Source organism: Manis javanica, chromosome 2 (genome assembly GCF_040802235.1).
Source record: "Manis javanica isolate MJ-LG chromosome 2, MJ_LKY, whole genome shotgun sequence".
In the NCBI taxonomy this organism is placed as follows: Eukaryota; Metazoa; Chordata; class Mammalia; order Pholidota; family Manidae; genus Manis; species Manis javanica.
Genome location: NC_133157.1, coordinates 114,382,760 through 114,393,759, shown reverse-complemented (window position 1 = coordinate 114,393,759; position 11,000 = coordinate 114,382,760). Strand labels below are relative to the sequence as shown.

General features: G+C 41.3%; 1 long non-coding RNA gene across 1 annotated transcript in view; it reads right to left on the bottom strand.

Moving 5' to 3' along the window:
• Nucleotides 1–453: 453 nt before the first annotated feature.
• Nucleotides 454–11,000, bottom strand: part of LOC140847809 (uncharacterized) — a 43,043-nt gene continuing 32,496 nt past the window's right edge. Inside the window, exon 3 of the long non-coding RNA XR_012128001.1 lies at nucleotides 454–611. This is a non-coding gene — a long non-coding RNA (uncharacterized lncRNA). The remainder of the gene's footprint in view (nucleotides 612–11,000) is intronic.

Sequence of the window (11,000 nt, the reverse complement as noted above, 5' to 3'; positions counted from 1 at the left end):
AATTAAAATAATACTAGCTAACACTAAGCACTTCCTATGTGCCTGATTCTGTTCTAAATTCTTTAGATATAGTAACTCATTCAATCCCTAAGAAGCACCCCCAAGAAGTTGATGCTATAATATCCCTCACTTTACCAATGAGGAACTGATACCTAGAGATTAATACCTTGCCCACAGTCATACAGCTACTAAATGGCATAATCAGGCTTCAGTGTCAGGCAGTGTGGTTCCACAGCCTAAATTAGACTGTCTACAGCTCTCTTAATTGAAGACATTCCAATTGAAATTCAAATAAATATTTCTCCAGAATTTTTTATGCAAAGGAATAAGCACCTGAGAGTAGCTATTAAAAGTCTCCAAAAAGAAGAATAACTTAGCAGATATTTATTTTTTGAAAACAGAAAACTAGTTAAAAATTATAGGTTTTATTTTTCTCAATTTTCTTAACCAGAAACCTATGTAAGCAGTTGATTACCTGGACAGTGCTTCCATGATACCATCAAGAGAAAATGGGCTCCCTCTAAGGTTCCTTTTATCCATCCTCATTGAAGGCCTTAATTCTCAAGCTTGTTCCTCATGACTGCAAGATGGCTGCACCACATCCTATATCACTTTTGGATTCCAGTGGTAAGAGAGAAAAAGGCATAAGCAAGATGAGTTGTCTCCTTCTAAAGAGCTTTTCAGAAACCATTCACAGTGATATTCACTCATATTACAATTGCCTACCCCTGTTATATGATCAAATCTAGCTGCAAGGAAGGCTGATAAAATTTTTTTTAAATATTGGTTTTTGAGTGGACCCATTGCCACCCGGATCAAAATCAGTATTCTAATGGTAAAGAAGCAATGTTGGGGCAGGTCTAGAATAGCCTTTACTACAGGGCTGGTTTAGCCTTACACCAAGTCTTAGGATTCCCTCAGTAGACCCTGGGTGTTCAATGAGCTTTCTCACTGACTACCCAGCACTCAGTTGTGTGTAAATGTTGAGTTTACAGCTCCCTGGTAGTTCTTTGCTCTACTTCATGAAATTTCACACTAAGGAGACATTTTTTCTGGGTGGCCCCCTCTCTCTTAACTCTTTCTGGAAAATTTTAGCTGCCTCAGCCTCCATGAACTCCACAGTCTCTGATAACACAGCTCAGGGAGGTGGTCATACTCTGCTTGGGTGCCCCTATGTTATCACACAGTTCTTGACAGGAATCTGAAGCAATTTGGGGCTCACATAGCTTGTTGCCTTTGTGTCATGTATTAAAGCCCTGTGCTGTGTGTCAACCAAAGTCTAAAAACAGGTTGTCCAGTTCTCCAGTTGTTTTCAAGGGAGGGCAAGTCCAGTGCCGATTAGTTATTCCACCTCTAAGGAAGCAGGGGTCCTCCCTGACCATTGTTTTCATTGTTAAAGTGGCACTATGACACTAACAAAGCAGCAGCTTCCCTCATGTGAGTTGTGCATAAATCTTCCCTTATCAATTGGTTGCTTGTAAAATGAAATACATTTCTCATTGAAAGCTTGTCATGTTACAGAAAAACCGGAAAACCCAGACTGGATCGCTGACAGAAGAACCAAGGGGCACTAGGAGGCCTAGGAGGGTTGAGGTTTTATTTTAGACCAGCAGGCTCAGAGGAGAGTAAATCTCCAAAGGTCTGAGCCCCGAACACAAGCAAGGGGAGCAATTGATATCATTTTGATATGTTGCATTTTGGTGTGCACAGGGTTTGAGAGGAGCCCGGAGAAAGAGGGGAGTGGGGGGCTGGGAGTGTCCTGCTGATTTTGCCAATGGGAGTGAGGAAAAAAGCAATTTGCTGGCCTTGACAGCTGTGTTGAATATTTTCCTTATCAATCAGGTTTTTGTAAATTGACCAAAGATGTGGGTTCCCATTGCCTACAATTTTAATCACAATTTATAACACTGAGTTGGTAGGAAAATGCTGGAAGAATTCCAAGTAATTTCCAAATGTGATACATGACTTATGTGTCACTAATCCTCAGTGATAACAGAGGGCATGCTTTCAACAGCTGACCCCAGTCATTCCATATATTTTGGAAATGATTATCATTTATCAATTTGATGTTATAATTACATAAATTGTCACATCTCATGATAAATGTGCCATTGCATATTTTTTTTCAATATGAAGTGAAGTTTAGGTCACCATTTTTGAGTTTTACACATAATTTTACAGTAGGTCTTACATTAGATGCCCTGTGACTAGGATTTACAAATCCATTCATGCCAGGTAAATTGTAGTCATTTTTGTAATTCTATTAAATATATAATAAAGTTTAAATTATATGTTTACATATAAGTATATTACATAAAATATAAAATAAAAATGAAACACAAAATAGGAAATAAACTATAACAATAATATAAAATAGAATAAATAAAATAATAATACATAATATGGGAATTTAGGGTTCATTACAAGTCATCATGGAGTTTTATTGTGTTTTTGTTTTTGTGTTTTGTTTGTTTACTATTTCAAATGCTTTTAAACATCTCTCTAGTTATGTCTAACTCAAGGAATTGAAGATGTTAGCTCTCATGTAGAAAAAATGACTGCACAGACTTATTAGATAGGTGGCAGAAAGACTGGCCTGTACCTCTCTCTTCCATCTCACTCACTTTGGGAGCACAGCTAAGAAAGATTTGTTAGACAGGAAAATAGATATGAGCGGGGTGGAAAGAGAGTAAAGCCAGGAATAAAAAAACACTCAAAAAGTTAACTAATTAAAATTAAAGAGCCAGAAAAGACCCAAAGTTAATGGGTTAAAAATATAAAGTTCTGAGGGCCAGGAGTAACTTGGCCTAAAAGTTTAAATACTCCCCGGATAAGGCTCAGCATAGCCTATGCTTTATTGTGTCAATTAGATCATGCCATTGTAAGATTTATTTTAGCCTGCTAAAGGCTCATTTTATTTTTTCCTTTACCCAGATGTTGCTTTAATCAAGTGGTTTGCCACCTGGGCAATTAATATAGCAAGCAAGCCCAGTCATAAACAATGTAATAAACAAAAAGGATCCCATCTTAAAGACAAGATGGCCTTTTAAAACCTAATTAGTTGAAAAGTAAGTTTCTTAATATTCTTTTTAGCAAACAAACAATAACTCAGCCCACCTCGCCGGCAGGGCAAGAAGTCTTGTTTGAAAGCTCCCAGACCAAGACACCGGTATCCAGCAGCAAATTTCTTGGTTAAGTCTTAACAAGTCTGTACCCGCAGCCCTTTGTCCATTCCTGAAAAGTCCTTAGAAGAGGGAACCCTCAACCTTTGAGGGAGTTTCTCTCTCCGAGGTCGCCCGCACTTTCTAATGCGTAGACTTTCTCCTCTTTCAATAAAACTTGAACCTTTCAGGGCATTCCTTTCTCCGAGATCGCCTGCACTTTCTAAGTGCGCAGCTTTAACTTCTTCCCAATCTTTTAGGGATGCCTCTTCTCTGGGGCAGCCCACCTTTCTCCGAGTGTGCTCATTTTTTACTTAAATAAACTTCTCTCTGTTCAACTTAGACGTTTTGTCTCTTGGCTTTTCCGGTGGTAAGTGTCCTTATTACTTCGCTTTGTCATTCTAATTCTCCAGATTTCAGCTCAAACCTTCACTCTTTATGTCCTATCTCAGACAAGTAGGGAGGGGCCGCTGAGAGTTCAGATGTGATCTTGCAAATTACCGTCGCCTCGGTGTTCGGGAACTGCAGTTTGCAATCGTGCTCTTTAGTAGCTTACTTGAAAGTCTTCTTTCTTTACCTATAGGAAATTCACAGAACATAATCTCACTCCATCCAGTGCTCTGTGGCTGCCCCAAATTCTGGGGTGGTAGGTACTCAGTTCCCACGCCCTGCAGATCCAAGGGGACACTGGACACCAGGTGACACAAGGAGTTAGCGGGGGATGCTCCCCATGCTGAGTAGCTGTTCATTGAACTTCCTTTATTATTCCATCTGTCATTCCCTAACACCCTCGCTTTAATGAATTCCTTCCTCACCTTGTACTCTGACTTCCCTGCGTCTCCGAACCGAGTCTCCAACAGATTCAGTTAACTCCATTGCATAAAAGTGGACTGGAAGGTGCTGTTTCTAGACATGATATCTTGGGTTGCCCAAGGACTCTAAAAACAGGTTCTAGAGGGGAGGTTGGTCAGGTAGAAAGAGCTGACATCCAGAACCTATTGAGAACAGACACGAGGTACTCTGGGCAGTTGACGTGGTGTTGGGGCAGGGGGATCCCACACAGGCAAACAGAAAAGGTAATTTCAAAGTGGATGGCATTAGAATCAGGCAGCAAGAGGGAATTAGTACCGAGGAAAATCTACTGGACAGAGCATAGCGGGAACCCAGCAGAGGACCTGGGGTTTGGGGCAACAGTGTCAGTCTCTTGGAGCAAGATTAGAAAGAAATGCAGGCCTTAATTCTAGAAGCACAATAGCACTAGGACAGCATCAAGGCAGAAGCCTGGGTCCAAGTTGAACAGGCAGCTGAAAGACCCATTCAGATTCTCAGAGTGTCAGGCAAGAACTCTCTAATCCCTTTGGTCTCCTGTATCGGTTGATCTTGGCAGTTTTTTATGAAGCTAAACCCAATGGAAGAGATATCGTAGAGCTATTGGGAGAAAAAAAATAAGACCCCTGTTATGGAAAATACTGTTATGGAAAATACTGGAAAACCTGGACTGGATTGCTGACAGAAGAACCAAGCAGCACTCGGAGGTCTTGGAGTGTTGAGGTTTATTTCACTCTGGCGGGCTCAGAGGGGAGTAATCTTCCCAGGTCTGAGCCCTGAGCACAAGCAAGGGGAGCAATTCATATAATTTTGATATGTGGCGTTTGGGCATGCGCAGGGCAAAAGAGGAGCCTGGAGGAGGGGAGGAGGGAGCTGGGGGTGCTTTGCCAACTGGAGGAAAAAGGCAGGTTGCTGGCCTTGATGGCTCTGTTGAATATTTTCCTAATCACCCCGAGTGAAAACACTGGCAGGGCCAGAAACCACCAGGTTGCCTGTTACGGACTTAAGTGTTTCATGTTTAGAATCATTTTTGAGGTCTTTTAGAGGATATGTTAAGATAAAAACTATTACTAGAGAGATAGCACTTTAAGCCCCTAAGGGGTGATCATTAGCATGTATTAGTTTATCCTATTAGCTGTTAGTTTCAGAGTAAGGTCCTGGGGGGATGAAATCCAGATGTTAAATTTAAAGGATACTTGAAGGAAACAGAATTTCAGAGCAGGTAATCTTACCCATATTGAAAATTAGGGGTGAATTTGTCTTTTATTCCCCTCGTTTAACATTTCCCTCTAGGCAAAATGCATCGAGAATTGACTATGTACCAGACACTTCCAAAGCCCTTTAAATATATTATTTCATTTAATTCTCTAACTTTATGGGTATGTTTTATCCTTTCAATATTAGAAATAGGAAAACCAAGGCTCAACTATTCCCCAAGATCACACAGCTGTAGTTGCAGAACTGGAATTCAAATTCACTTATGTCTGAGGATACAGCTATTTTTACAGGAGGGGCTTTCAAAGGTAAAAGTGAGAGGCTTTGATGGTTCCATGAGGGAAAGTGTCACTGGGAATGGTGGGATGGGAATGAGGCAAAAAAATGTCACAGAGAGCAGATCAACAGTCAACTGCTATTTGTTCCAAGCCCCTCATTCTCAGGGGCTGTGCTAGGTACTGAGGAATGGGGCCAATAGCCTAGCAAGGAAAAGACATTCAACCGACAGCAATAGATAACTCTAAGTATCAATTTTAAAAAGAATTGAAAGTTGAGATACTGGCTAGTGGCTGCCATCCTCAGAACAGACCCTCCTGTTTTGATAACTCATATTTTAAGCAAAAGGAAGGAACTGAAGAGAATGGAGATAGGAAAATCAAGAAGAGCAGTCATGTGGGAGAGAATGTGCTGAGGTGGGTTTAGGACATGCGGAGTTTAGGGGCAGTTGGAGACGCCCAAAAATTGTCCACTAAACAATTGGAGATAAGAGCAGGTGCCAGAGGCAGGGGGAGGAGATCCTGTCTTAAGCCCCGGAGGAACACTTTGTGCGCAACCAAGCTGGCCATGATGTAGGAGGCAGCCCAGGGCTGGCCAGGCAGGATCTTCAACCCCTACCCACGTCCACATCTACCCTGAGTTAGTGGAGGGGAGGTGGTGCTCCGGAGGGGCAGACAGACAAAGCTGGTAGCAACAGGGATCTGAGATGTTTTAAGGATTCCTTTTAAAAAGCCATAGTCCTTCTTGTTAAATAATAATAGCTAAAACGCTTTGTGCTTATTCTGTGCCTGGATGCCATCGATACCACCGTGAGGACATCAGTCTTACTATTAACTCCCCTCTGAACACCAAGAAATGGAGGCCCAGGGAGGGTGAGTAACTCCTGAGTCCCGTCATCTGGACATTGTATTCAGGTTCAGACTCAGTCTGGGCTGAGGGAGCAGGACTTTCTCCCTTCGGTCCTGGAATGAAGCTCCCTATTTTATCTTGCAAAGACAAAATGTATAACTTTATGTCCCCATGCTAGAGGGGAACTGACACTGTCAGCATCTCTGAGTCCTAAGCAGTTGAAACACATTTTGGCAGACTCTGATGTTCTGTATTTGGTCTCACCTCACACCTGAGCCTTCCAACTGATCAGGATAATGGGTGCTCTGTCCACAGGTTCCGACTAAACCATTTTTGTGGCTGCTCCATAAAAACTTTGAGGATGGGGAGAAAAGGGGTTAGGATGCCAGAAGAGACATCAGATATCTAATACTGGAAAAAGCATCTTATCAAGAAATTTTCAAAATAGCCTCTGAAGTCTATGGGAAGCTGGGCCAGGATAACCAAATACAGAAAGAACTGTCTCATTTCTTAGCACTTGGTAGAAATGGAGCATAACTATGGGGAAATTACCCGACCTCTTTAACCTCTGTTCCCTCATCTATTTAACAGATCTAAGCTGAATGCCACCCTAGATTGCCCTTGTGAGGATTTAATTAGATAATCCTTATATGCTTTCTGCACAGTGCCTGATGCTAAGACAGGCCTTAATAAATGTTTGCCTTTTTAAAAATATGTGGTAATATATATAAAAGCATTTTATAAACCCAAAGAATGGTATAAATGCAATGATTTTTATTGAAATATACTTGATATACAATATTATATTGTTTTCAGGTGTAGAACATAGTGATTCGACAACTATATACATTACTAAATGCCCACCATGATAGGTGTACTTACCATCTGTCAACATATGAAGATTACAATTTTATTGACTCTATTCCCTATACTGTACTCTCTCAATTATTTCTTTAGATGCAGAAAAAAATGACTCAGCAGTGCATTGTGAATACATAGGCACCTAGGAAGACCTACTTCAAACTGAAGTATTGATATTTAAGTTTCAATTTAAGGCTCTTTTTATTTTTCATGCCTAACATAATTTATCAAAAAACCATTTATTTTCTGTGCAAAGGTATATTGCAGAACTGAATAATAAAAGTTGCACCTTTGAAGACAATATGAAACATTTAAACACCAATGATGTAGTATTCTCATCTCGCTGTGTGACTTGTTATCTTCTGACATCAATGTTTCCACTGTCACTCTGCTGTTTCAGATAACAACGCTTTCTGGACGTTTGCCTCCTAGCCATTTAAGAGATTAGGGGCCTTTTTTTGTCTTAGTCTACCACTGTGTGGATTCCCAGCTATACAGTTACCATGTGCAAATCAGTGGAGCAAGAAATTAAGGCCATACTGGCAGCCTTGCCTGTGAAATACCAAGAACAACAAAGAAATAGGATCGCCTCGCTGCCTTCCTGCTGCCTACTGTACATCTAACTAAAACACTACTCCTCCAAATTGGCATCATTATCTTAATCACCAGGAGGAATAAATGAGGCACAGTAATAATGAGATTAGCATATGATGAAATAAAAGTCCTGGATTTGATAATACAAAAATGAAGACACTAGGCAATTCCAATTACGCTAATCCCACCACCATCCCTCCCTAGCTTTTTGTAAATTTCCTAACTCTTCTTCTAGCTTTTGCTCCAAGCCCATTCTCTAGTCCATTCTCCATGCAAACCTAGAACCATCTTATTAAAATATAAATCAGACAGTTCTCTTCCCAGCAGAGAACCCTTCAATGACCTCCCATTGTACTTGGAATAAAATCTAACAGACCTCCGAGACCTTGCATGATCTGCATCCTAACATCCCCCAATGCCACCTGCTATCACTCATTCCTTCCCTGGATATGTCAGTCATTTGACAAGCCAGCACCTTCCCACTTCATAGCCTTTGCACATGCTGTTCACTCTCCCTGGGACACTTCCTTTTTTGCACAAATGTCTGGTCCCTTCCTGACCGTCAAACCAGAGCTTTTAATCTAACAAGAGTTTCAAGGTCACCTCCTCAGAGAGACCTTTCCAGCATTCCAACTAAAGCAGCTGACTTCTTCACCTCATTATTTTCCATATTGTCATGCCGCCTTCTTAACAGCATGTAAGACAATTTGTAATTATTTTATTTTATTTCATTTTTTACTTTTTATTTCTCTGTGCCTCCCAAAGACTGTAAATAACTTGAAGGCTAGAGCCATATCTTATCTTTCCTTTAAAGCACTCCTCATGCTTAGTTTATGCATTGTGCTGGACATAGAGAAGAGGTAAATATTTGTAATGTAAAGACAAATAGTAAATATTTGTTGAAAAGCATGGGGAATTGAATAATTCAATCTTGTACATTTTCAAAAGTTAAAATACATTAGATGCATAGTAATTTCTTTTCACTCTTTATTACAAGGTCAGAGATGTTTATATGTATCCTGAAACCATTAAAAATAGCTCACTCTGTACAAAGTGATTATTTAAGAATTCTATTATCTAGAAAGAGGTCATGTTGAAAAGGAAAATGTAAATTCAGGCATTTTGCTCATTGAAGTTACTTAATTGACAATTTCAGGGCCAGTTCCATTTTAAAAATCTGTTCATTGTTAGAGGATTCTTTGGTTTGAAACCAACATTACAACCACCTGTTTCATAGGATTCACCCATTTTTGATCAAGGATGATCAAAAACTAGTTTCTTTTTCAGGTGGGTATTTGTCATTTGGGGATTTATCATCTCAGGGGCTCCTGGCTGTTTCTGAATAATTTTGTCAATACATGTAAAATTGACAGTGGTAGATGCTGTGGTGTGTCACCTGGACCCTCGTCTCCAGCTCTGGGAGTGCAGGGAAAGAGAACTGCCTAGTCTGAGGTCATGCCTCATCCCAGGGATGGTCCTCCTCTGAAAATTGGTCCTGGATGTGTGTGTAGGGGGGCACTCCAGCCTCTGATCTAGCAGGGGCATGCCCCAGAGGGGCCACCCCAGCTCCTGAGCTCCGGGGTCAGCTGAGGCCTCTGCTACAACCATGCTGGCCATATTGAGTCCAGCTCCTCCCACGGCCAAAACCGGCTTCATTTACTTCACAAATGTTGATTCAGAGAGCATTTCCAATGAACTTTGGCACCCAAATCTCCATCTCATGATGGAGACATTGTCTCCTGCTTCAGACACTAAGCTGATTTAGTATCAGTCTTTCCACCGTCTTCCTTTTCCTTGGCTTAAAAGGCTTCATCTCTGGAAAAGTTGGACAGGTAGAATCTGCTGCTCAGCTCTCTCCCAACCAAGTAGAATCAGATGACAGGATTGGAAATGGTGAAATGCAGTCTCCTGCTGACCCATCCCCTAGCCTAAGCCACCATGTACCCACCTTGCCTACCCAATGAATCGTCCCAGGGCAGAAAAAAATGTACTAGAGACTATGTTCTCCTAATTAATTAGAAAGCAACTAACCCTAAATATATACTCCAATATAATTATTTTTAAAATAAGTGCTATGAGCAGAATTGTGTCCCCATGAAATGCATATGCTAAAATCCTAACCTCTGGTACCTCAGAATGTGGCTGTATTTGGAGAGAGGATCTTGAGAGACAACTAAGGTTAAATGAGGTCATTTGAGTAAACCCTTATCGAATGTGACTGGTGTCCTTACAAAGGAGGAAATTGTGACACAGATTCCTACAAAGGAAAGACCATGTGAGGCCACAGGGAGAAGGCAGGAGGAGAGAGGCCTCAGGAGAAATAAGCCCCGCTGACATCCTAATCTCAAACTTCCAACTTCTGAAACTGTGAGAAAGCGAATTTCTGTGCATAAACCATTCAGTCTGTGGTACTTGGTTACGGCAGCCCCAGCACACTAATACAGCATGCCATTGTAAAACCTGTGGACTGCAAAGCCTGCTTCATGTCCTCTCAATGCACTGGGCACACCTAAGGGCCCAGAGGTATCTATGGGAGGGCTCCGGAATGTATGGCTGTGTGAATTCTTCATCCCTTGCTTTGCCCCATATTTGTGACCCTGTCTTTATTTCTGCTTGATGTGGGTCCCTCCAGACCATGGGATTTATAAGACCACATGGTTTTATAGTGTTTCCTCCAGCCCAACATTGCATCTGTATACATCTTCTTTTGTTTTGATGCTGTTTGGCTGATTCCTTATCCTGTAGCACAAAACTCAGACCCCAGAAGGCTCTCTTGGCCAGCTTCCAGTCATCTAGCCTTTCCTGCAGGAACACATAGGGCTGAATGCCACAGCAGCATCACGCAGCTCAGAGGACCTGAGTTACTGACTGGGGGTTAATCACATTGGTTTTAGCTTGACTTCCCATCTAGAAATTCAGGTATTAGATCTTATGGACAGCCTAGTGCCACTTAGATATAAGGTTTTTGACTATAGTGTTTCAAAGAATTTAATTAAGGGAAGGAAAAGTTAATGAGTATATATTCCAGAAACAAATATCATTGTGACAATACCCATTTTCCCAGGCAGCCATTCGTGTAACACTTTAGAGTCTCCATCCAGTCTTCTCCCAGCACTCTGATGGTCAAATCATCTCAGATGATGGCCTTCTAGCACTATCAAGCCACTGTCATCCCACACCTGGGCCACCACAGATGGTTATGAGCCCCAGGGACCT